Below are 27,209 nucleotides of genomic sequence, written 5' to 3'. Positions count from 1 at the left end.
TTATGGCTTAAATCTTATCGCATTGCCAAAAATGTCCCAGTAGTGCAAAGAGAAAGTACAATAAGTCAATGTCTAATTATCATGACAGATCCAAAAATGTTACTTTATACTATGCAACATGTAGTATGTTCTTGCACAAACAAACCAATGTGAATACTTGTCCATAACGTGATTCTAATCATGCAAAGCCACAGCCACAAAGCAGTGACTAAACGCTGATGCAAGCTCTACTTCTGGGGTTTGAGTGAGTATTGTGGATTGAGGATTGTACAGTTGTGAAACAGTTCATTTGAGTCCTCAGCCCCCAGCTTCGTTTGTGGGATAACGCTGTGTTTATCTATCTAGAAAAGGAGGCCAGTGTTGACAGGCCTGTTTACACGCTCTGCTCAAGAATCAAGCTCTCTGACGCATTCTGATCAAAGTGTGGATCCAGGGCCGCACCAGTGACCCCACAGTGCTCCATAGACATGAGTGTGTGAGTAAATGTGTGTCAGTGTGTGTGTGTGTGTGTGTGTGTGTGTGTGTCTACCAGGCTGCTCTCTGTGCCTCCAGCCTTCATCTTTCATTGTTGTGGACAGATAAAGAGATTGGGATAGGGGCTCACAGAATAGAATCACTTCCCCGCACACACCCAGTCGGGATGAAAGGGTCATTGTGGTGAACGGGCTACAAATCCTGGCGGAGGCTCAGAGCATCCACTGAGCTCTGCCCTGGACAAAACTCTTCTTGTCTTCTGCTAAACACAGGCCTGTCCCGAAGAGGTGGATTACCCTCATTTACAAATGTATGGCTTTGTGACTGAACCATTAGCAAAACTAGTGTGAGCTCAATGCTATGAATAATTCACCGCCTTCTTAAGGGTTAAAACAGGCGGAAAATCTGCTTGTTCTGATCTGAAAGACATCGCAGAATACACATCGCAAGAGCCCAGGGACCGGCACAGCAGCTGACAGCAGGAATGTTTGGAGATCTTAAAAACATGAAATAAGAATGGCCCTTTGAGAACTGATATGTTAGTCATTTATCAGTTGTAGTAGAACAGTACAGAACACAGCAGGGTTTATTGAAATGTGTACAATGACAAATAATACAGTTTATGCCCCAAGAGTGTGCAGAGGAGCGCCCCCTAGAGTCCTGGAGTGAATGTGTGCGTTTACTACCAGCCCACGTGCAGAGCCATAAATATTACATGGTTTACCGGAGTCCCATAGCCTCACCCCTCATTTAAAAATGCCTTTGTGATGATTTCCCTTCAGTCTGCTCTCAAAAAAAAGAAAAAAAAAAAAAAAAGCCTGGAAAACAAAAGTGGCCTTCTGCTTGCTACCAAGAAAGAAAGGAATATTATTATTTTTTCTTTAATAAAACACTGGACGAACAGAAAACACAACAGAGAGAAAATGAAGCAATAAATAAATAAAAATAAATAAATAAATAAAAATAAAAAAAAATATATAAATAAGAATGTCTACTGATGTCTGCCATATACTGCTCCACATATTTGTCCAGTCTATATATATAGTGTTTGGTAAAAATGTCCATCTTCAAATTAACTTTCCATTTAATAAATGTCCGGTGTTATTATCAATTTCTTTATAATAGCTTTTTCCCTTCTGCCAAGAGTTAGAAGGCCCAGATACAGTTATCTTTGTCAAACTACACAGAGTTTGGATTGGTGACATTTCAGTGAGACTGTTGTGCAAATATGAAGTCTAGAGGTGAGTTCTACAATGACATTCTCCACACAGCATGTTAGTGTGCTCTGTTTTATTCTACTGCATTGGATATAAACATCTCAAATCTGTTGCAAAATGGGATTCTTTCAGGACCAGCTCAGCCTTGGACCACAAATAGATCAATCAAAACCATCTCCAAACACGCCCTTCTATACGAGCTGCCCCCTGTGCCCCATCTCTGGACCCTGCACAGCTCCCCGGGCCAGTCCCACGTGTCCACTGAGCCTTGTCTAAGTGAGTGTGGCGGCTCTGTTCTTTGTGCATGAGTGCTCTAGACAAACAGAGCCCACCTCCACTGACCTCTCACACTTTCAGACGTATGGGCGCGCTGCCTCCATCACTGCTCAGCCCATGGCACTAACTCTAAACTTGAATCTAAATGAGACAGCACAGATTCTTATTGCGCTCTTCTTTTCTCAGTGGAGTGAAAAGGTGTGGGAACATTCATTGTGTTTCATATAACTTATATTATATTATCAGCTCAATTTGTAAGAAGGAGGTTTTAGTCTATAGAGATACATTAGTGAAAAATGTCAAAATAAGTGGCTGGATCACTACTAGGACATATATACATCTATCAAACTATGGAGTCAGGATGCTTTTAAGTGAACATTAAGTTTAGCACTTAGCATCTTAAATTGTCCATTGGTTTAACATTAGGCTCAAATAAAATTCTCTGAGATGTGACGACACAACCCCAAGCTCTATTAGGTAAACATGGCATCATTAGTTGGGATCAAATTAATCTACTTTCCAAGTTCTCTATAGTCAGTGAGCTGTATATATTTTGGCAGACTTTCTCACATCAGATTTTTATTCTACCCTACTACATTAGGGACTGGTCAATTTGGGTCAAGTGTCTTGCCCAAGAATACAAAACAAAGTATGTACTCAGACTTAAACTGGCAATCTTCCATTTCCACTTAAATCTCTTATGCCACTGTCCTGGAGTAAAAATGGACCAATATGGATTTTGACCGATTATCAAGTTAAAATGTTGTCACATTTTAGCAGTAACCTCTTTGAATTTAAGTGTTCAAACAAAGCTTTATGCATCTATTTTTCATGCATATTTAGGCAGCTGGTTGAGCCAAACAAAATATCGACCTCTGCTGGAGATTAATGGCCAGTTGCCAATTGTTGCCTAAAACTGGCAAATATCATCCAGTTGATATCGATAGGTCTATCTCTACCCTAGACGATGTAAACCTCATCATAACAGTTTATTCAGGACATAGTCACGTATTTGTCAGCTACTAACTTCCAAACACACCATGTACTTTGACCAAGACATTAGCCTCTGTCCAAACAGCAGAGCTTTTGTGACCAGTGGTGAGAATGAAGGTCAAATGAACAAAACGTGTCTAGGAGGACTCAGAAAACCAAGCAGAGCCACAGGCCAAAAATAACTCCATCTACTCTGCATTCCGCCCTTGTCTTTTTCCCCGACTTCGGCTAAAGACACACTGTTTATCACGGCTTGGTACAGCACACACTCACATCTGCACTTGAACGCTGATGAAAAGCTCAGGAATCAATAAAGAGAGATGGAGAGAGAGATGAGGAGAGAAAAGGAGAGAGAGAGAGAGAGCGGAGGGGGTTAGGAAAAGTGATGAGCAGAAGTGAGGAAGGAGCAGATGGTTAATAATAAAGAATCATTCAGGGCTCTATTAACGACAGGCATTTCTATCAAAGTACACGAGAGCGTTTAAAAGGCAGCCACATCTGTCCTATCCAAATATTAATAACTGCAGCTCATTTTAATGTGCGCAGAATGAATGGACCGAAGACACGCACAATATACAGCCATAGAGTGAATGAGGAAAGAGGAAGCTGACAACATAAAGGGTTCATAAAAGAGAGAGGAAGACGAGGGGGAAGAGGATATGGAGACAAAAGTGGGAGAATGTACAGTGGAGGGTGAATGGAGAACGGGTAATACTGAACACAGATCTGAACAGATAGAATAAAAGAGGAGGAGAGAGGAGAAGGAGAAGGGAGGAGAGGAAAAGAGGTGGAGAGAGCTTGGCGGGTTGAAAGAGAGCGCTGAGGTACGAGAAAAGAACTGAGATAAGAAGGAGTGAGAGAAAAGCTAGAGAAGGAGAGGATAAGAGGAGGACAGGAAAGAGACTGACAGAAAAGAGGGTCGAGGTACGAGAAAAGAAGAAGAGAGAGAAGAGCTAGAAGAGGAAAGGAGGAGGAGAGAGTTTGGCTGAAGAGAGAGAGTCGAGGTATGAGAAAAGAACTGAGAAACAAATAGAGGAAAGTGCTAGAGGAAGAGAGGAGAAGAGTAGAAGAGAAGAGAGCTTGGTAGAAAAGAGAGTTGAGGTATGAGAAAAGAACTGAGAAAAGAAGATAGAAAAGAGCTTGAGGAGGAGAGTAGGAAAGGAGAAAGCTTGACTTAAGAGAGAGTTGAGGTAGGAGAAACGAACTAAGAAATTAAGAAGAAAGAGAAAAGCCAGAAGAGGAGTGGATTGAGGGAGGAGCTTATGGAAGAGCAGAGGAGGGGTTGCCAAGTTTTTTTTTGTTTTTTTTTTTCTTTTAAGTGCCAAAGGTTGTAAAGGTTGTCTTTTGTTGCTCCAAAGCCAAGAAGCACAAAGAAGTGAGCTGCCACAAACTCTTAAACATGGCTGACTGGACACATGTAGCCACTGTGACCGGGCTCACCACTGAACCCTGCTCAGCCTTCTCTCTACTTTTCACTTTAGAGTGTAAATCTGGAAAAACTGCTCCGAAATGCAGCCACCGCCAAAGAAGAATCACACTATAAAAGTCAAACCTAAACCACTGTCTCCTGCCCCACCTCCTCAGTATCCTCTTCCATCGATCCAAGTGTCCATTGTACATCTGGGTGATTGACAGCTCCTAATTGGCCTAATCCCGCCTCATGGGGCTTGTAGGTCTTTGGCTGATCTGGATACAGCTGTCCTATTCTTCAGCCCTGACACCACAGCCCCGGGGACAGTGAGGGGGAGCGGGTGGGAGGAGGTAAAGAGGGTCTGTGTCAGGAAGAGGAATCACTCTCATCTGTTTTCACTTCAGATTATTTTGTGTTACCGCGCACATGTCCGTGTCTGTTTGGATAAGCAGCACTGAAGCAATTGTGTTTTCAGAAGCTTTCATCCACACTGCACAGAGGAGCTCCAGCGGACTGCAACACCCATATTGTACGCAAAAGGGATGTCACAGTATTGAAATTTAGTATTAAGATTATTGAAGAAACATCACAATTTAATGATTATTTACACCATGACCAATCAATAAAAATGTAATTAACATTATCTAAAAGATCACCATTCCTCAAGTATGTGACAAATCTAACTTTCAAAGTGTCAAAATAAAGGTTAATGTGACATAAGCAGCGAGAGAGAAAAATGTTGCCCTGCCCTTATATTACACTAAATTGACATATATGACATGTTATAATGCTGTTACCTCATCAAAAACATACCTGGAGATGTGTTTTGTTTCATTGACACATGTTTGAATAATCCTGCATTATCAGTCTGTCTGCATCTCTAAAGTTCAAAATGCTCTGTTCCGCCTTATGATGTCATGAAGTGGTAGTTTTCAAGTTAAGAGCTACCTTTTAGCTTTAGTTTAGTGAAGACTGACAATTCCAGATCTGGAATGATCCAAATGACTCAAGTGAAGGTGTATGGAGTTTACACAGTGGAGCACTTCCTGTATTAACACCTGGCATCACAAGGTGGGACAAAGTGTTTTCTGTTTGAGAGAGGAACTCAGGGTTTGTGTGTTAAACATGTGTGAATGAAAAAAAACAACAACACAACACCAGGTATGTGTGATGAGGAAAGAACTTAGAACTTGAGGAAAATAAAGTAACACGAGCCCTTTAAATTACTTTTTTTTATAAATCCATAAACTGGCTAATCTGGACATCACTAACATGCATGAGGGTTTAGTTTGGAGGAGAAGGGAGGAAAAGAAATAAATCACTCTCTTTAAACACTGTTCAAAAAGAATGTATTTCATTTAACCTTGATGCTTAACCTTAGCAGCTAAAATAGTGCCTGATCCTGATGCCATGAGTGAAGAGATAGGACCCTGATACGAATCTCTACCAGATCGGTCTGAGAGGAAAGGTCAGGACAGGCTGCCACTCTCACAAACGCCCACACCAGTGTCCTTGCGGTGAGGGCGGAGGGGGGGACAGGCAAACAGAGGAGGGGGGGTGCAGTGCCAGGGGGAGCAGCCCGGAGCACCCTCAGATTAGCTGTGCTCTATTGAGGACCCAAGGGCCAGAACACAGGGTCTGAGGGGACACGCTAAGCCTTTCAGACCCCCCTCTGCTGGGATGTGCCCCCCTCATGCCGCTCATTCATCCAGGCCCTGACACTCTGAGCTCACTCACATTAGAGCCATGGAGACCCAGCAGTCGCTTACAGGCAGGTCATGATCTGAGAGACCCCTATTCTCCTGTCCACAGTCCACTGATGATATCCATCTCAGAGACAATATTACACGTTTCTTAGTATTCCGAGTAGCAGGTAAATCGAATAGTATTTTTGTCTACCATGTGTTCCATTTGTTTGCAACTGGCTGGTCACAATTCACAAATATTTGACAACTAGTTTTTACTTAATTTTCTGGTCTGTCATAAGGTAATTTCCTCATCACAAACATACCTGGAGTTGTGTTTTGTTTCATTCACAGGTTTAACACACAAACTCTGTATATTTAGGCTGAGTTCTTCTCTCAAACTGACACTCTGTTCCACCTTGTGATGTCATATGGTAAGACAGGAAGTGCGCCATTGTGTGCTTAAACTCCATACACCTTCACTGGAATCATTTAGATCATTTCAGACACAGATTTGCCAATCTCTACTAAACAAAAGTTAAAATGTACCTTAATCTGAAAACTACCACTTCATGACCTCACAAGGTGGAACAGAACATTCTGAGCTTTGGAAATATAGACAGACTAATAATAAAAGGTTAATCAAAACACAACTCTAGGTTGTTTTTGGTGAAGTAACAGCATACTAACATGGCTTAAAACTCACAAGAGTCAATTTTGCATAATATTGGACCTCTAAATAATATACATAGTCAATCATAATTTAGACTTTTAACAAACTCCCAACATGTTTTATAACAAAAACAGTGCTTAGTTATTAAAGCAAAAAGCCATGAGCAGAATATAAATGATGTGACTTTGGGGGAAATCATTACTCTCTGTCAATACATCTTCTGTTGGCAAATTTTGTATCTTCCAAAAATGTTAAAGGCAGAATAAAATGGTGGTTTGACTACTTGCAAATAATAAATAAATTGCTGACTTGTCATCTATACAATAATATCACATTGCAAGCAAACACACAAGCTAGTCAGCTGTTTTACATCTGTAGATTCCATTTCATGTTTTCTGCACAAAACATGAAATGTTCCATAATATCCCTTAAATCCTTTTCCAAACATGCAATCGTGTTGTGTTATGAGGTGTTGGCAGTTTTGAGATTGATTTGACCTCTGACCCCAGCACTAATAAAGCAGTGGCAACTGAAAGATGCATGTTGCGATCGCTTGAACATGGTGTATTGATTTGTTGGTGACATTTCGCTGCTATGGCCAAAACATGTTCCCAAACAGGTTTAATTAAAAACCTATAACCAAGTACAGGCCTGTTAGGTAAAACAGTGTGAGATTGTGGTGGGAGGAGAGGACGGGGGAGGGATCAAACCTGAACAATTGATCACTGATGTTCTGCTCCATTAAAACGGCGGAGCGTGCTCAACACAGAGTAACACAGAGTAATGAGCTGTGAATGGGCCCCAGTCTGGACCCTCCAGGAGGACACAGGGGTCATTGTGCGACCCCCGCCATGCTCCTGGAGGAGTCCCGCCTCTCTGTCCAGCATGAAATGGATACCTACAAGAACAGCTAAAATCATAGTCACCAAGTCTGCTTCTTTATAACGACTTTGGGCTTCTTTTTTTTGGTAAATCGCCTGCAAATTTGGACAGTCGTGGGTTGTGATTTTTTGGGCTTGCTTCTGAGCGGCACTTCCACATCCTACAAAGGTGATTTTTAGCCTTTTTTCAGTTGTTTCACAGTAATTTCACAGTAATTCCTAAAATATAAACTCTTAACATTTTAAAGATGTTAAATATTACATTAAACATATGTGCAACTAATTCACACTAGTTCAGCTGTGATACACAACATTGATTCTTTTTCTTTTTAGAGCTTATGCTTGTGGGGGTTAACTTTTCACTTTTTTTTTTTTTCAAATGTTTGGTCACTTGTTGCTCTCTGAAAATCTGGTAACCTTGGCTAAAATCACCCATACTCACAAAAGCTTTCATTGAAACATTTTTGCACAATTTTATGGTTAACATGTATGTATATTTTGTAAATTTTCTTTTCCAAACTTGGGAATGAGTTTCGGAAAAAGGTGATGTGAGAGAGGTTTTGGGTGAGGGAAATATCTAATGAAGGAAAATCACATTACAGAATATTGCTTCAGCACATTAAAGCTGCTTCATGAATAATAGATTAGATTTTAAAGCAGCACAGTAAAAGAACAGTATTTAGTAATCTCTATCTATTTTTGAATTGCCCATCAAATGCATTGGACTATTTTCCTCAAAACTCAATTAAAATACCCATACGCTACAGAGCTTGAGGCAGATCTCCAAAAGTCTGTTCTGTTTCAAAATTGTTATTCTTCATGTTTCATTGTTTTTCTACCTTTCTTCTCTTCTACCTCATTTTGTAACATCCCATAACACCAAAGAAAAAACACCAAAGTAGCAGGGATAGAGAGTATCATAATAATTGTTGTGGACATATGTAAAATATCAAATATATTGTCTGTAATAAAAAAGAGACAGAGACATCTAGTGAGGCACAGTAGTTAGCACTCTTGCCTCACAGCACAAAGGTCCAGGGTTCAACTCCAGGGTGGCATCAGGCCTTTGTGTGTGGAGTTCTATCTGTGTCTGTACAGGTTCCCTCTGAGTGCTACCATGAAAAACACGTGAAATAGTTTCCTCTCTGGGGTCAGGATTCCCCCAACAAAGAGACTCCAAATCTCAGTGGGACAATAAATAAAAGAAAATCTCCCGAACAAAGGTATAAAGTCTCTGTACTTTTGGGCTCAATTTTATATTTGTATGATACATGAACAACCAAACTCTTGTCACGATCTTAAAATTTAAAACTAAATTTTAATACAACAGGCTTGAACAGGCTTGAAATAATGCTTCTGTCTTCATGTCACGTTGTGGTTTTAAAGTCGTCCCTCGCTATATCGCGGTTCACCTTTCAGTCCTGGAATCAGTCCTAGGTTAGTCCTGGTTTAATCTTGGTTCGGTCTGTGGCGTATGCAGCTCAAAGGTTTGATATAATCACGGGTCAACGGGCAGGTGCGATGCTGTACTGCGCGAGTGCGGGTCTCCAAAATAGACCCATGCAGGTAGGGCTCCATTACAGAATATCTTAGGTTCGTTACATAAAGAAGGAGGAAAATAACAAAACGACGACAACAGCAATAAGTTTTAAGAAGGATGCAAAAAGGGTTAACTGTCCCGTGTGAGAAAAGTGTATAAAGTGTGTAGTGATGGATTTTACAACCTTAAAAATTATACAATAATTGTAAAATAAAGTTGACTACTTTGCGGATTTCACCTATCGCGGGCTATTTTTAGAACGTAACCCCCACGATAAACGAGGGAACACTGTATACGCTGATAAAGCTCAAGATCATTCTAATACTTATTTAGTATTGACACTTGCTTAAACAAGTATCTAGTTTATAGTTTCTATTTGAGTTTTGGTGTCAGTTAGCATCAGCATCATTTTTTACAACCATACCGTAATCAATACACAATATTTATTTAACACTTACTCAGGCATCCTTACAAAACTAAACCCAACCAATAAAAACGGTTTCTTCTTCTACAAGTAAATGTTTCCCTCTGCTTGATAAGGAGCATGCAGCGACGGGCCTCCACCTCTCCTTCAGTCTGAATTAACACTGAGAGAGTCATCTGGAGTAGAGATGTTCCCACACCTGCTCAGCATGGAGAGGCCTGGATGGCGCGGCTGAATGTGGTGAGTGAATGGGACGAGAGCACATAATTAAAAAGCTGTCTTCTCCAAATGTCAGCTCTTTATACATCTGTTTCATGTGCTTACACACAGCCTAGAGGTGTGAGAGGGGCTGCTTAGCATATGCTCTGAATAAAACATGATGTGTGTGTTCTTCACCACGGAGGTCAGGGCTGTTGTGTGGACGCTAAGCAAAGGTACAATGTCTGCTCTCATCAGACTGTAAATGGCCAATACAAACAGTGCCTCCATGCCAAGGCCAGGGAATGAAGCAGGGTGCGTTTAGAAATATTGGTGTATACGGTCAACAGTTAATCAATTACATTACCTTTTTTCTTACTACTTTCTACATCTGATACACATAAAGGTGACATCAAATATATTAAGTAAGATGTATGGAATTATGTAGCAAAGAAAAAACTGTTCAAGGTGCATTGTGTTACTTTTCTGGTGGAGGGTCCATCAGATGCTTTTTCCATGGGGATGCTATTCCTTTGTCTGGAATGTTTAACCTTCCTACCTTCACCGAGACCAGACCAGACCAAGTTACACTTAGATCTGTGGAGAGGTAACCTCGTTCACTGTCAGAATGCTTGTTTTTCTAGATATTTTTGAGCTATAAAATCATCTTCAATTGAATATATGTAAGGTAAAGCTGTTTAATGTTATCCTGTGGAACATTCAAGTTAGAGCAATGGCATCCATAGAAACAAGCAGGTGATGGATCCACAACTGAAAGGTTACACAGTGCACCTTTAAATAACTCTACATTAAAAAATCCTCAAATTGGCCACCCTTTGCTTTATTGAAATATATTTAGTAGTTATTTAACTATTTTCTTTATTAAATCATGTCATGTGTCTTGCTTCATATATTTGATGTCTTCCGTATGTATCTAAAATGTATAAGATCGTAAGACACGCAAGTTTAAGTCATCTTTATTAGCCTGTAATCACAATGCCATTACTCAAAAAATTTCAGTTTCCCCTACACTCGCTCTTCAGTACATATTTTGTTTTACTTTTTACGTTGTTTGGAATCAAAAGTCAGTGAAAATGTCAGAAATATTAAATAAAGATGCATTGGTGTCACAGATAACTATATAACAGACAAAAGCATAATATGTCTTTTTTAAGTGTAAAGCAAAATAATCTGCTGATCAATTTTCCGTATAACCAGAAACAACCTTGTTCCAGTGTTGAGCTTATTTTGGCGTGCAGTGATAGTCATGCAGCTCTGTGTATTTGGTTTGGTTTGCAGACAGTTACAGGAGGTAAACTTGAGTGCCACTGTGGTCATTGTGTCTCCTCATAGCAGCGTGGAAATCCCCACACAAGCTGCTGGTGCTGGGCTCACGAGTGAATCAGCACTTTGTGAATCTAGAACAGTCCATATGGCTCTCACCAGGCTGTTTGTGTCTGAGCTGAACGCTGTGGAGCAGAGCGAACCGGGCATGTGTGAGGAGACATGTCCCCTCTGTCCCACTGTGTCCCACTGTGTCCTTCCCTCAGGGACAAGGGGAATGGTAGGTGCAGTTTTGTGTGTCAGGAAAAGTGGCTAATTTTGAATTCATTAGCGGTTATTTTCACTTTTAGCAAAAATGGGACATGCTTAGAGTTGTGATGTTATGGTTCAAACTTTTCATTATAAGGAAAGGTTCAGGAAAACACAAAGATGATTTAAAAAAGACACTCTTTTTACTCAATACATTGTAATTTTCAACACAAAACACTAGTAGTTTCTTTAATAATAACACATGGCCTGAGTTATTATTATTATTAGTTTTGATGAGGATCAACACCATACTGAAAATATTCAGGGAAGGTACAAAAAATGTGTAAAATGTTTCTAGTTTTTATTTTTTGTACCGCTTAGCATATTCATTTTTTGAAAACCATTGAAATTAATTAAGACTTTATATTATTATTATTTTTTATAATATTTGAACCTTCCCTATCTTCTCTCCTCTGTATGAGATTGTGTTTGTGAGTAAAAGTGTAGGTTGGATGTGAGCTTTATTGTGCTGAAAGTCAGTGAGAGCATGCAGTCCACCCCCTCCCCCCTCCCCCGTCCCTCACCCCACGCCAGCATCACAGGGATAAAGAGATGACCTTGGATGTGGCACCTTTGGGTGACGCGCCCTTGTGCAGACACAGAGGCTGGGTGCGTGCCTGTGAAGCTCATGCTTTGTGACCACACTGAGAAAGAGGTCACCCTGTCAGCCCAGACCTTGCCCACAGAAAGGACAGGAATTCATAAGCATACAAATATACATATCAATATGAACATCTCCAGTCACAGTTTTCCAGTCTGTCTATGGAAATGGGATCATTACTATGTCAGACAGGAAAGAATCTTAATGTCAAATGTAAGCCTGTGCAATTAAATACATTTGTAATCATGATTTAAATCATGAGTTAATTACAAAATGTTGTGATCAAATATACAATTAATTCACATCTGTTCATAATTTTATGTGTGCTCCCTTTGTCAATCCTATGTGTAGCAAAACCCGTTTTCTGATCTACAAACAAAAGTGTTCCATTAGGCTTACTGATAAAAGAGATTACATATAGATTAGCTACAGATTCATGTTCACAGTTTAATTGATTGAAATAATCTTGATTTCAATTATGAACCAAGTAATCATAAGCCAAATGTAATGATTATATTTTTTCCCATAATTGAGTCCAAGTCAAGTTTTAAGTATAAAGATCTAAGCCTGTCCTTCACTAAGAAGTAAAGGACATGCTTCACTTCTAAGGAGTGAAGCATGTCCACCCAAGTTCTCACTGTGACCTCCACTCACCGAGAACTTGGGTGGCGCTGCTACAGGCTGGACCAGTCCTCTCCATCAGAGCCACATCACACCTCGCTCCTGGCAGACGAAGTGAGGAGCTGACCTTTGGATCATAGCCACAGGCACTGAGTCTGACCCTCTCTGTCACTCAAACCAACAGAGGCAATGAGATCACATATTTCACTGTTTTTCACATTACCTGCTACACATACAGTAGGGATCCACAATATATAAGAATTGAAATGAACTGCAAATTGAGTTGGTGCAGTTATCAAATCGCAAAGAATGCATATTTAAATAACAGAATGTCCTCTGCAAAGTACAAAATATCCTGTCTCTTTATAGAAAAACCTTGTTGGAGTTGGAACTCTGTAATGCGTAGAGTTCTTGAATTAGTTGATCAGTTCATATTTCAGCCTTCTCTCAAATATTCATGCTTTTAGAGTGTTTACACTGTGTACCCTGAAAAGAATCCTACATTTGAAACATATGAGTCACAAATCGAATCAAAAACGCTGTACTTGTCAGAAAAAAATCACATTATATTTTTTTCTTTCCAAAATGGCTGTAATGTACAGTATATGCAGAAACATGAAAACACTGATTAATAATTTGAGTATCTTTATAATCTAGACTCCTGTTGCATCCCATATTCAAACAGGTTAGCAGAAAGGCGTCAAATATTTGCATGAACTGCTAATTATAATTCATACGCACATGCTCCCTCATCTGCATTGATTATCATTACATTGCGTCATAGCTAACCTCTGCTCACACACACAAAGTGACTTACGCAGAACATGTGACAGGGTCAAGACGGTTTGTGATGGAGTCGAGCCCGCGCTCATCTTCAGTCTGCTGGAAAGGACACTCTGTTCACATGCACTCTCTTAACATGCACTTTTATCACGGGCACACTCCTCACTTGTACTCTCCTTAGCGTCTCATCACGTGCACTCTCATTACGAGCACTTTTCTCACATGCACACTCCTCACACGCACTCTTCTCACAAACACAGTCCTCATACACACACTAATCATGTGCACTCTCATCACTGTATACTTCCTAACATACTCCAGCAAAGTCTGCCGCCCATGGGTCCACTTCAAGGCCCAGAAGCATACAGTTAAATGGAAATGTTTAAGTGGGAAATAAAAAACAAAAAGACCAAGGCGCTGGCTCATAAAAGATGAAAATACTAGTATTATTGTACCATATGGGGCCATAGAGCTTTGTGGCATTTTAATATGGAAATCCTGACTTATGTAGTAGTCTACTGCAGAGAGCAATTCTCACAGATTTAAGCCCTTCACAAAACCAACTGCCCCTCTTCTTCACTAACCAAATTCTGACCTCCCATTAGAACACTGAACTCCTCCTGGTTTTGTAACATCAGACTATCTCAACAATCATTGATCGTCTGATTCAGTGTGTGATGGTCTGCTGGAGCACTCTGAATACAGGAACACATGAGAACCGTGAAACATGGGAGAAAATGTACAGCAAATTCTCATGCTCAGTCCAGATGTATCTCTTGGAGCAGCTTTTATGCAAGAAACAAGTTAAATTGGGGGCGGCAGTAGCTCAGTTGGTAGAGCATTTGATCTGAAGGTTGGTGGTTTGAATCCAGTTCTCGACATAAAACATCACAGGTTGAGCGGTCAGATCCACTGACCCACAGGTTGGCTGGTGTGATTCCAGCTCCCACAGATGAATGCTGTCATTGTGTCCTTGGGCAACCCACCTTGCCCACAGTGTCTGCGTACACTGGTGTGTGAATGTGTGTGTGAATGGGTGAGCGATTCCTTGTTGTTAAGCGCTTTGAGTGCCTTGAAGGTGTAAAAGCGCTATAGAAAAATGTGACCATTTACCATTTTACCAAATTCAAAAAGGAAAATTACTGAGACTTAAAGTTTAACGCAGTACTGTGGCACATTGCAGGAAAATTAGTGGAGACAATCAGATGTAGGGCCTTTCACCAGAATGTATACACAATGCAAACTAATAATAATAATAATAATAATAATAATAATAATAATAATCATCATCATCATCATCATAATAATCATAATAATCATTATATACTGCAACTAAAACTTAAAGATGCATTGTGTAACTTGTGTCCGCCAACTGCTTGTCTCCTTGGAGGTGTTATGGAATGTTCCACGGTAAAGCATTAAACTCATCTACCTCCATGAAGATAAGCAGAAACGAAACTAGGCCAAGATACAGGACATATCTGGGGAGAGGTGTCTCAGTTTATTGTAAGAATGCTTGTTTTTCATGGTATTTTAAGCAATAATGGAACAGATGCAAAATAAGTTTAATACCGTACTGTGGAACACTGCAGGCAAACAATCATATCTCCGTCGACAAACAGGTGGTGGACCCTCTATTAGAAAAGTTTCACAGTGCACCTTTAACATCCACTGTGGTGTTATTACGGTGGTTTATATAATCCACACACAAGAATAAATATCAAACTGGACAGGGCTCGTAGTTGAAGATGGAGAAAGAGTGTGACTGATGTGCTAGTGATATCTGTGAGAGTACTGCCCGTGGGTAAATCCCGTCACACACACGTACACACACACGTACAGACACACACATGCACACACAGCTAAGCCCTGCACTTCATAAACACTGTGGATTGGATCGGTACAGTGGTCTCACATCCAGCTCTATTCTCCTGCCTCCTTGCGTCAAACAGCTTTCATTTCTCCGTGGCGACCAAATCACGGGGAACAATCCCATTACGTGACGGGAGCCTGCAGATCAGAACAGAGCGGAGAGAGAGGAGTACAGTGGGACTCCCTCACCTGTGTGTGCAACAGAGCTACACACGATTCGGAAACAAAGTCCTCAACACAAAAGACATCTCCACAACCCTCTAATGAGCTACAGTGCGGCAGCCTGAGAACGCATTGAGTTAACAAGTGGTGAAAGCTATTCTCTGGGATTCATACGGGGGCATTGTCGCTCTAACAAGGCAAACCAGTCAAATTAAAGCAGCTTAATTTAAACTAATATTCCCAGCCACACGGGTTTTTCAAAGACCCAAACTGTAACTGTTGTGCTGCACAATAGGGCTCACAACAGTGCAATCACACAAATCAGAGGATTTTTAGCTAGCCTAATTTTAGAACCAGTAGAGGTTTTAAGATGCTTAATGCTGAACATATTGTTATTGTGATAAATGTATTTACCAGTAGTGACCGAGCAGTTTGTGGGGTTGTTCCACAGCTCTTTGGTTAAATTTTTTGTTTTGGCCATTTTGCACTACTGCTTCAAACCTGCCTTCATCATGCCTCGAGCCAGACTCAAACACGGAACGAAAGAACTCAGTGGTCAAAGATCATTTTGAACAAACTCACATTTCTCTCACTTCAGTTTAACAGTTTAATGCTTCACCCACTGATTCCACAGAAATCTGTGATGCTTTTTAGTCCCCTGTGACTTTTTCCTTTCTTTTTCCATGTAAGCAGTCATATTTGTTTTTTGACAAGGTCAAACTATGCGTGTCCCTGATTGGCTAATCCACCTGTCAATCATGGCCATATGAATACAGGGAGATTCAATGGTGACCACACTCACATTGTCATAAATTACTGGAGAAGTGTGCATTGTGTATTCTCCGCAGTGGAATGAGTCCAGCTCTGCCCCAGCTCTACTCTCAGATTCATGTGCTTGCCTTTATACATGTCTGATTGAGAATGTGTGAGATAAGATAATGTAGCTCTATCAGCCGTGCTCTGCGGAGAAAGGCCTTGTGGCTCTGATTAGTCATGCGTTCCTGTTCAGCGATACCTTAAAACATGGAAAACTCTCAAGCCACCTGATCAGATTTGTCCATCTAATACATCAAACATACATCAAAATCACAATAGCGTTTTTCACAGATTATCCCTATTACAGTCGGAAGGGTCAGACTCTGTTGAGGTTCAGGTTGCTGTGTTGTGAACAATATTTCTTTCACTTGGTCAGCAGTGGTCAGCCAGATTGGAGATTCTCGGGCAGTGTGAGGGTCAAACGCTTGATTTATTCTCCTCTAACCTCCTCACCTCAGCTCAAACTAGCCAAAACTGCATGTGTGTGTGCATGTGCGTTCTGTTTCACTGATGGCTACAGTCTGTCTCCAGGCCTCAGACATCCAGAGTTCACCTTTACAATGTGTCCCGTCAGCAACATTCACTCAACCCAATTAACATAAGCAGGTTAATTATGCAAATGCAGGGACAAAGAACAAAACACCTGGAAGCCCACCGGAGGGACTGGGAAGAGAAGGGGAATGGACGCCTCTGACAAACACATCCAAAATGACTTTGGGAAACTTGGATGACTGTGACTGCATGGCGTTTTATAGCCACAAAATGAGAACCAACTGCGGAAAAGATGAAAAGCAAGTGAGAAAACCCCAAAGCTCATTTTATGTGGCAGAAAGAGAAAACTATCTTAACATTCAATTTCAATTTCATCTTCTGGGTTGTTTACACAGGACTCATGAGGCAGCTTCTATGTCAGTTAATGTCTGTCTGATGGAATAACGGGCACAGATTTGATTAACCAGCGAAAACTAGCTCAGGAAGGCTGGTCTCTTTTGAAAAACAACAACAAAAAACATTTTGTCCTGAAACCCAGGAACACATGGTTCTCCAATACTTTACAATAACATGTCTCCACAGCGGTCTTATCTCCTAGGGTACAGATGGGCATGATTGACAGGTGGATTAGCCAATCAGGGACACTTACAGAATGTTTTGACACAACATGAACATGGACAAGCTTGTGTGGGATAGAGAAGGAAAAGAACACAGGACTGGAAAACACTGAATCAATGAGTGAAGCTGTAGTGAGAAGTTTGATTTTGTTGTAAGTGAACTATGACCAATAAGCTTGTCCTTTTCTCACGTGTCACTGAAGTAAACAAATTTGATTGGACGGCTGTGTCTGAGTTTCGCCTGAGACGCAACAAAAGGATATTCTGTATACAAACAACCAGTCTAGGTTTTAGGCTTATAAACTGTTCCTTAAAGGTGCACTGTGTAACTTTTTTGGTAGAGAGTTAACCACTTGCTTGAATCCATGGTGTTTTATTATCTTGAAATATTCTTCAGTAGGGCACTTAACTATTTTCGATGAAGACAGGCAGGCCACATCACCAGACCAAGTTCTAGGTCTGACCTGTGGAGAAGTGGACCTGTTCACATTAATAAAGCATGTTTTGGCTGTATAGTTTGGACAAATAAAAACACCTGTAATTGAACAAATACAGAATATATTTGTTTAATGCCATACTGAGCAACATTTTGGGCAAAATGATAACATCACCATGGAGTCAATAAGATGGCGTACCCACCACTAGAAAAATATATGATATGATATATGATAAAGTCAGAACACAGTAAAGTTACTTGTGTTCCAAATGAAATCTAACCGTCCTCTATACACATCACATGCTTTTCATTGCCCCGTTTACAGATAGATTTATGAGATTAGCATCGGTCCAGAGCAGGGGTCAAAGACTTGAACGGAATCTTTTACTAATACTTCAGGTCATCCACTGAAGCCACGACTGTCCCAGCACTCAACTGGTCACATGCACACACCATTCATTATGGATTAATTATGGTGGCGAATAATGAGAAGTTAACGACTCATTAAATCTCTCCTTGACCCACACACTGACTCGGATGGTCTTCTGCACATTCGGAGCTGTGTGATCAGAAATTAATTGGCAAAAACACTCTCCATGCCTGTGACCTGGGAGTGAGGGCCAAATCAAATGTAATGAATGGATTAAGTTAGTGTTATCTGTGGATGTTCTTGATGTTCAATGTCCCAATCCAGAGGTAGTCTCATGTGAGCAGTGTCATGAGACTGAAGCAAATCATTGTCACACACAACGAATCAGAGTCAAACCAAAACACATACAGCCAGTGAGGATGAACCACAACATCAAAACATGTTTACTCTTAAAACTCTTGTGGTGCAGTCATTTCTCAATAGTTTCTTTCTTTCACGCTTTTATGTGGTGTTTTTTTCATGTCGGGGATGGAGACTGAGTGACTGTAATGTTGTAATACTGTCAGTGTTTTTGTCAGCCAATAAAAATGTGAAACTTTATTGAACTCCCAGGAACGAATACGTAAAAGGAAGGAAGTCTATTTTGGCTAAGGAATTCTTTTGACTAAGTTTGCCCTATATTTATCTATCACAATTTCTTACATTATTTAATTTTATCTTAATAAAAACACATAAAAATCTGTTAAAATGTACACTGGCTGAGCACGAACAAAGCAGATTTCATAATTGTAAATCATGTAAAACCAAAAATAGCAAAATTTATTCTTCCACACTGTTCTCTAAATTAGATACTATTACTGAGAGAACTGACTACAGACCTTTCAAAGAACTATATCCTAACGATTAGAAATGACTGAATCTTGATATAAGCCAACAGTTAGTATTGCCTATGATTGCTAGTGAAATATGTGACCATCCAGTTCCTATATTTTTACACACACACAGTAACCCTATGTGCATATGGTGGAGGAGATTGCCGCGTACATGGGAATATCGACAGAGCCACGAGTCGATGGAGCTTCCACCTGGAGTCATTCGTCCTCATCTAAAGCGCTCAATATTCATGTCTTTCACTTCTGATCGCCAATACTCCGGATCAGTCAAATCACCACTAATGCTGAATTACCATTGATCTGGGCCCAGGCTGCTCACACCTACAACAGCCCAGTCGCCCACGCAAATACAAATAAGGCTTCTAATGGAAAAGTAAGAAATGTTAGGTTAGGTGAGGATATATAAGTGCAATGTTGTTTGAATCCATGCTGGTCAAAAGCATACATTATCTTTTGTTAAAGGACCTGCATATTACACAAAATTAACTCTTGTGAGCTTTAAGCCATGTTAGAATGATGTTACCTCCTTGAAAACATACCTGGAGTTGTGTTTTAGTTCATTCACATATGTTTGAGTAACCCTGCATTAATAGTATGGCTATAGCTCCAAAGCTCAAAATGCTCTGTTCTACCTTGTAATGTCATAAAGCAGAAGTTTTCAAGTTACATTTTACATTCATACACTTCTAAGTAGAGATTAGCAATTCCAGGGCTGATGCAAATGATTCTAGAGAAGGTGTATGAAGTTTAAAAACAGTGGAGCATTTCCTATATTGCCACATGAGATCACAAATTGGAACAGAGTGCTCTCTGTTTTTCAGAGACAAACTCAGCCTAAATATGCAGGGTTTGTGTGTTAAACATGTGTGAAGGAAACAAAACACAACTCCAAGTATGTTTTTCATGTGGAAATAACATTATAACATAGATCAGCATAATATGGATCCTTAAACATCAATATACCATAACCCTGGATCTATGCGTTTTTATCAGAGCTGAGCAGCTGAATGGTTTAAGCACTTAAGACTAAAAGCACTTAAGTTAAAGGATAATGATAAACCAGTACATTATTACAGTTATTAGTGCGATGACAAATGAGGCAATTCAATTTCACCTTTGACCTTACTAGCTTTGTCTCCAGCTTTATTATGTGACAGGCTTTGCTATTAACATTAAAAGTGCGCTTTGTAACTTTTCTTTTCTGCTCGTCTCTATGGAGATGCTATTGCTTTGCCGGGATCCGTCCCCAGTATGGCAGGTTAAGCAACAAGGCAAGATACGTTTTAATAAGACGCCTTTAACTGAAAAAATGCATGATAGATACGTTTAATGTCATATTGTGGAACATTCCAGTCAGGCAAAGAGGCTGCAGATCCCTAACCAGAAACCTTACACAGCACACCTTAGCTCATTTAACAGGTAAAGATAAAATAAAGGTAAATTTTTAAGTTGCAGTGTCATAATTAGGGGTTCATAATTAATTTCATGAGAATAGATTATATGTTTAAAACTGTGACATTTGACTAGTGTGCAAGTTTTAAAATTAAACTCTGAAAATGACTCCTTATTCTTCTAACACACCTAGTCTCCACACACCTACTAAAATAATACATGCATGAAGATGAAGAAGAGCGTTCCAGTGAGAATGAGTGTAATTTGAAAATAATTAAGGGAGCTGGAGAAGAGAGTGGTTTAGGGCAGACTGCTTCGTTCTTTGGAAAATGAGGATAATGTGACAGAGCCAGTACAGCCTGTGCTTTAGAGCTGATGAGGGGACCACATGTTGGACTTGTATTCAGTGGGAGCATGCACCAGGCCTGCAAACTAGGTTACACAGCACAGAGCACAATCACACCACACACCTGGATACGCACACAGGCTGGTGGACAGGGGAGAGTTTAAGGGGTCATAAAACACTACACACCCATAAAAACAGAGCTGAAAAGTCAAGTCTACATTTCATTGTACAACTTTTACAAGAACAAGGGGCAATAGGATTTAAATGTGGTCACAACACCATGAAAAAACTGAACTAGCTAATTTAAAATGGACTGCAGTGATACAAAGTTATTTCTCAGGTATTCAATTCTTAGCATCCTAATTATTCACAACAATGAGTTTATGAATGCTTTTTGGCAAGAGCAAAGCTATGCCTGGTTTGTTGGAACTTTCCTCTCGGTCAAATAAATATAAACCTACATGGTACTACTGAATCGCTAATTGGAGCTGAATATTTATTTATTACTTTTTTTTAATCTGTTAATTTATTGTCATTAAGGTATCAAAGCCTTAGTACTGAAATAAGTATTTTTGGATAGCACTAAAAAGAATAGACTTTACGCTGGTGTGATCTATAAAGTGTGCAAGGCTTTAGGGCACACTGGTATAAAAAGACAAGACTTTACTTCTGTCAGACTACAACAAACCAGAACAGAGGGTAAAATACAAAGAGTGAACAGAAAAGAAAAACCCCTCCCTCTGTGAGCAGCAGAGGAGATGGGGAAACAGGAGTCACGGGGGCAGTCTCTTATCCGAGGTACTGGGGGTCAGATTGAATCCTGCATCCCTGGGGAGTGTTAGCACAGACCGGCCTCTCCGATGGGGCCTTGGACTCCGGGAGCACACACAGAAATATCAGACAGAGGCTTGAACAGAACTAGGCAGAAGTGAACTCTCGAGGGAGCAGAGCATGGAGGAGCAGGCAACAGCGCCCTCCTGTCTCATTACTCCATCACGGGGCAGTAAAACTTCTAATACTTATCTAGTTGTAGCAGTGATATTATAGTAACGCTGGTATTACTTTATTAGCAGAATTGTTTTGGTTAAAGTGTTGAAAAATGGCATACTCAAACATTTTATTTTTTTTTTTTATAAATTACTGACAATAACAGTAGTTTTACATAGTTTTTTGTCTGATTGGAATCACACATTTAAAACAGGTAGTGAAAATGCATGAGATGAGGTGTACTAATTATAACGTTGACAACATAAAAACATAGAATTAAACACAATTGCGCTGTAAAAGAGCAATTAAAGTGCAATCACTTAAGGCCAACTTGTGTTAAAATTTATAGGAGTGAGTCTTTATTTTTATGCCTGGTTTGAGAGAGCGAGCAGCTACTAATGTACAGTAAATACACAAAGAACACAGAGTAATAATGAATGTGTTGGAGGTTCCCCCCAGAGCGGCGTCAGCACTGTCCACCAGGCCCACTGCAGCTGCCTCTACAGCTGCACTGCACTCAGGTCTGTTCCACACAAACACCAAATCAGAGAGGGGTATTTTAGGCTAAGATAAGGGTTTTTACAGACATGCTTGCAGATGCAAGATATATTGGAAAATGTATATACTCGTATATCTATATGTATGGAAATTGTTGTTATGGAGCTATGGAAAACTAGAATATTATGAGTGTCATCTATAATTAAAACAACAAATATAGACAATTAAAAATAAAATGGACAGAAATGTATAGCATAATCTCCCAAGCAAGAGCAGTGAGATATGTCTGCCCTTTTGTGGTAATTGTTATGGACCATTCACCTTTTTGTGAGACTTGAACCTCAGCCAACACATTTATAGGCACATTTAGCACACTGAAGCATTGCTAAAATATTGTCAGAATATAGTTATCAAGATAATGCGAAACTTTTTGACAGTTTTGACCTTACATGACAGACTTAGTTTGTTTTAAGTTTGTTTTTGACTGTCCACATGTGCACCCGATCACGAAGCCTATATTGAAAATGATTCCTTTGCTTTATGACTAGACTGGAGTTGTGAAAAAAATCAATAGGCATACTCATATAAATCGAACAAATCTTGACCTTTCTGAATAGTTTTTGGCTGGCCTTGTAACCGGCTTTGTGATTGAAGGAGGACCGAGCCAATGACATCTACAGCCGCAGCGAGGTCTGGTGAGTAGAATGGGGCAGAAAACTACAAAAATGACTAAGGCAGTTATGAGGCTAAAGAAATGTACTGTGAATTATGAGACTTCTTATTTCATCTCCACGCAAGACTTCAGCGGCAGCAGTGATTCCATGAAGCAGCAGTGAATAACCCAATCCCCCTGTCACACAAGTCTCCCTTTAGTCCCAGATCTGTGCTCCCTTCCCACAGACGGAGCGCGTTATCTGAGAGAGAGGAGGAGGGAGGCTCAGCTTTCGGCAGCAACACGCCTGGAAAAGCCACAGTGATCCTGGTAATAGAAGTCACACTGCCCATCAGCTGCTTCTAATGGGAGTCATGCTCTGTTCCCCCAATGCACGGCTCTTTGACCAGTTAATTAGCAGAGACCTTTGGAGTTTGCTCGTATCAGTCCTATCCATTGTTCATATAGTGACAGTGCATGTGAAAGCTAGAGTGGTCGCATATTAGAGATAGGCCACTATATTGTTTGGCAGATATATTGAGACAATATTTGGACTTTTTAGCATGTCAGCTATTGGCCTTAAATCTCCAGCATAAGCCGTACTTAGTTTTTTTTTTTTTATCTGTCGTTTCAAACATACACATAAAGCTTTATATTAAGACTTTAGTGGGAAAAGATAACTGCTCAAAACATGACTACACTGCTCTCTTAAAGGTTTGTGGGGTGGGTGAATCTGTAGTAAATTTAAATTATATAATCTGGAGAAAACAATCAATATCAATCCTACATATCAGCCCAAAAATATCGGCAGAGCTTATTGGCCATTGGTTTCTCTGAATTCTAAACAATTGGCGCCTACCATGAAAATAAAAAAAACTCACCAGTGTTGGAAAGTAACTGAATACCAAGAATATTCTGAATACTCATAGAGATTAACTCTATTCTGATACAATTACTTTTTCATTTGGTGGTATTCAGAACAGAGTTACATTTCTAAAATCAAAGGCATACACGGTGATACTTGATCACACCATTTTGGTTTCAAACTGCACCGTATTCGTGAGAAAAAGAGAAAACACTGCTCTTGTGGTAAGGCAAATGTGTTTTTCCATCTCCAGTTAGCGAGAGGAAATGCATAGCAAATATAAAGTTGTTTTTGGTCTTAAATTGCGTTTTTACTCTATAATTTAAATTTAACGCAGTGTAAAAATATTCCAAGTATTCAGAATACGGTCCTTTGTTTGGTCCATCAAAATAAGTTACCAAACACATTTTATTTGCTATTCTGTAACTAAATCTTCAATCTACATCTTTGGAATATTGTTCCCATCACTGCATATCACACATACATTACAGCAGAGGTGTTGCTAGTTTTGTCCTCATTTTCACATATTTCAGAGGGCTCCATTTAGAACTAAGGTCAGTCTCTACAACAAGCAAGATTGGTAGTGAAAATACATTACACGCTGATTTGTAAGAATAAATTTGTATGTAAGTATGTGCCAATTTTCTGTTACACCTTCTGTCATTAATCAAACTCTGAAGGCCACATGAACAAAGAGAGAAAGATGTATTTGAAAATTTGAGTTTTTCTTTAATACAAGAATCTGCTTCAAAAGTGACAGTGGGGTTTTTTGTTTTAACCCTGTATTTAACGCAAAACAGTGAGTGTGGAAAATGCGGTCTAGTGCAGTGGCTCCTCTGAGAGCTCTGAGCAGACATGTTTTCACCGCCACGTTCCTAGTCCCTCTTTAATCAATTCTCTCCATTCTCACAGAATAAATCAGCCCTCGGTGCAGCTCCAGGAGGCCATTATGCAAACGTCCACAAACAGAATCAGCCTTTTAGAGGGACCTTTGAGCGCCACCAGCAGCTGGGACCAAGCGCTCCTACACAGCCTCAACATGGATGCCGCTGATGGACCAAAACTCTCCTGTGTCTCCACCAACTCCACTGGGTCTGTCCAACACTACAGCCTGGAGCTCCTGTCTGCACTGACAAAATCACTACTGAACTGTAATGTTCTCATGTTTTGTTAAACATTGATTACCAATTTAGACTGGTCTGATTAAAATACCAGAAGAAAATGCTACAAAATTACAAATAAAGTTATTAAAGTTATTAAAATTTAATTTAGGTTTAAACAAGATAATTTCACATTATTCATAAGCAACATGTATTTTTAAGGCAAAGAAATATTCACGCAGACACAAAAATTTAATTCAAAATTAAGCACAATGTTTGGCCTCAGAAATCGACCAGAAGGATGTGGATATTTTCACACCTTCGAAAATATGTGAACAAAAAGGACATTTGCATTTGAGTTGTGGCCGACTATATTTTCTCCTGCAGTCTGTCCGACTCTCCTCTGAGCTCATCGGGAGTCTCATTTCACTGACTGGTGTGTGTGAAATCAAAGTGCCTTTAACTTGATTGAGCTGTGGACTTCCACACAATGAGGCTCCACAACAAACAGCGCAGTCGAGCAGAAGCCAACAGCAGCAAATGATTTTGTGAATGGCTCCCCCAGGACCGGAGCGGAGCTGGGGAGGCTGAGGCAGCGCAGCGCAACAGTGTGGAGATTACTGCCTGGCGGAGAGCAGCAATCTTCACTTGTGCCATGAATACCAAACATTTGCGCCTTACCAAGCCATTCTGGTGATCTAACTGTGCGCTCTTGGCACATACGCGCATAAATGCACCCCAACATCTCACATACGATGGACTAAAATCCACTCACATCTTTTTATGATATGACTCTTCAAAGACAGCGCTCAGACTACGAGCGTGCAGTGCGCTACAATTAAAACGCGATGCTCGTTGCCCTGCAGGGAGCGGAGCGCGGAGCTAATTGAGTGCGGAATGAGCCCCTGGCCAAGTGATCTGTATGCGATGTGCAGGGCGCTCCGCCGGCTTCGGTGCGCGCACGGTAAAAGGGCAAGGACGCGGAATGGCCGCTGAAGTATTTAAATGGACTGAATACTAAACCATATGGAGCCTTAAGGGACACTCGTTTCAAGATGTTGATTCCATATAATGAAGACGTGAAGGGGACGCAGTTCTGCGAACAGACACCCAATGCTAAACAGTAGACTGGAAAAAAGTGTTCTCGACTGCGTTCCTTACAGAAATTATAGCTTTGCAAAGATTCAACTAGCCCTTAAATGTGTCTGATAAAACTGGAAAAAACACTACAGTAATTAAGATTGGAGTCACCCAAATGCACAGATTTCATGGTTAAAAGGAGGAGAGCCAACACTGATCTACGCGAACACAGCAGAACCGTAAAACGTTCTCCACATGAGAGTCATACACCACTTTACAGCAGGCTGCAAAGGCAGAGCAAAACCCTACCACTGTATCCGTACCTAGGCAGAGACCCCTGAGGGGAGTGCGCAGTGCAAGCATCCAGCAATAGTGCAAAAAGGATTCACAGATCCACTAGTTTAAAATCAAACCACAGAAGAAGTAAATTGAAACAAGGCTTACCTTGAGTTGACGAGAATATACAGATGCAAGGCTATCCTAATAAAATAATATCACTTGTGATCAGTCGTCCCACACATCCACAGAGGCAACGCTGTCTGCGCGCACAACCAAGCTGAAGCCAAAACGGGGATGTCCCTTAAATGCGATGGGATCCGTGTTTCCCAAAGTGCACTGGGCATATGCGTCCTCAGTCCTGAGAGAACGCGGACACAAGCTCGTGAGTGGCAGTGATGGTGAGGATAGGTTCACAATCCACAGTCTCTGCTCCCACAGTGTCAGCGCCGCGTATCAGTCCTGCCTCCGACGACTTCAAGAGCGCTGTGAGCGAGAGAGGACGCGCGTGCAGACTCACAAACAGAGGAGAGAAGGAGGCGGGCGGGATGGAGAGACAGACGTGGCAGTGCCGATGGAGGGCGTCGGAAATTACTAACGCTAACCCAGTCTGTGTCTCAGTTTGTATGCGTTTTGATTTATAATATAAACTATAGAACAATGTTTTATCATGGATATTTATATAGACTATTTGTATCTAAGTCAACAGAAGTGCAATGTTTCAGATGGAGCTATCGTCCCATTCTCAGAGCTCTGAGCACAGCGCTCAAGGACCGTATAATGAGAGTAAGGCGTGCTAAAGATGACGGTGATTAACGCTGATTAATGGTGTGATGGACAGAGGACTTGGTCCAGCGCTTTCTCAATCTCTGCTGCAGCACAGGAGCCTGCGGATGCAACAGTTGCTCGACTCTCATTGGCTGCGAGGGAAGAACGACAAAGTCCGAAACAGCCAATCAAGTTACTTATCAGAAAGAAGAGGGAG

The 27,209-nt window shown here is 40.6% G+C and overlaps 1 protein-coding gene across 1 annotated transcript in view; it reads right to left on the bottom strand.

Moving 5' to 3' along the window:
* Window positions 1-26,487, bottom strand: part of cdh11 (cadherin 11, type 2, OB-cadherin (osteoblast)) — an 82,172-nt gene extending 55,685 nt beyond the window's left edge. Inside the window, exon 1 of the mRNA XM_020921043.2 lies at window positions 26,393-26,487. The gene's annotated coding sequence lies outside the window, so the exon portion shown is untranslated. The remainder of the gene's footprint in view (window positions 1-26,392) is intronic.
* Between the last annotated feature and the right edge of the window lie 722 nt (window positions 26,488-27,209).

This window comes from Boleophthalmus pectinirostris, unplaced genomic scaffold (assembly GCF_026225935.1).
Source record: "Boleophthalmus pectinirostris isolate CB_2022bp ecotype Guang Dong unplaced genomic scaffold, ASM2622593v1 HiC_scaffold_5, whole genome shotgun sequence".
NCBI classification, from domain to species: Eukaryota; Metazoa; Chordata; class Actinopteri; order Gobiiformes; family Gobiidae; genus Boleophthalmus; species Boleophthalmus pectinirostris.
Note: the sequence above shows the minus strand (reverse complement) of the source record. Positions and strands in the feature narration are given on the sequence as shown.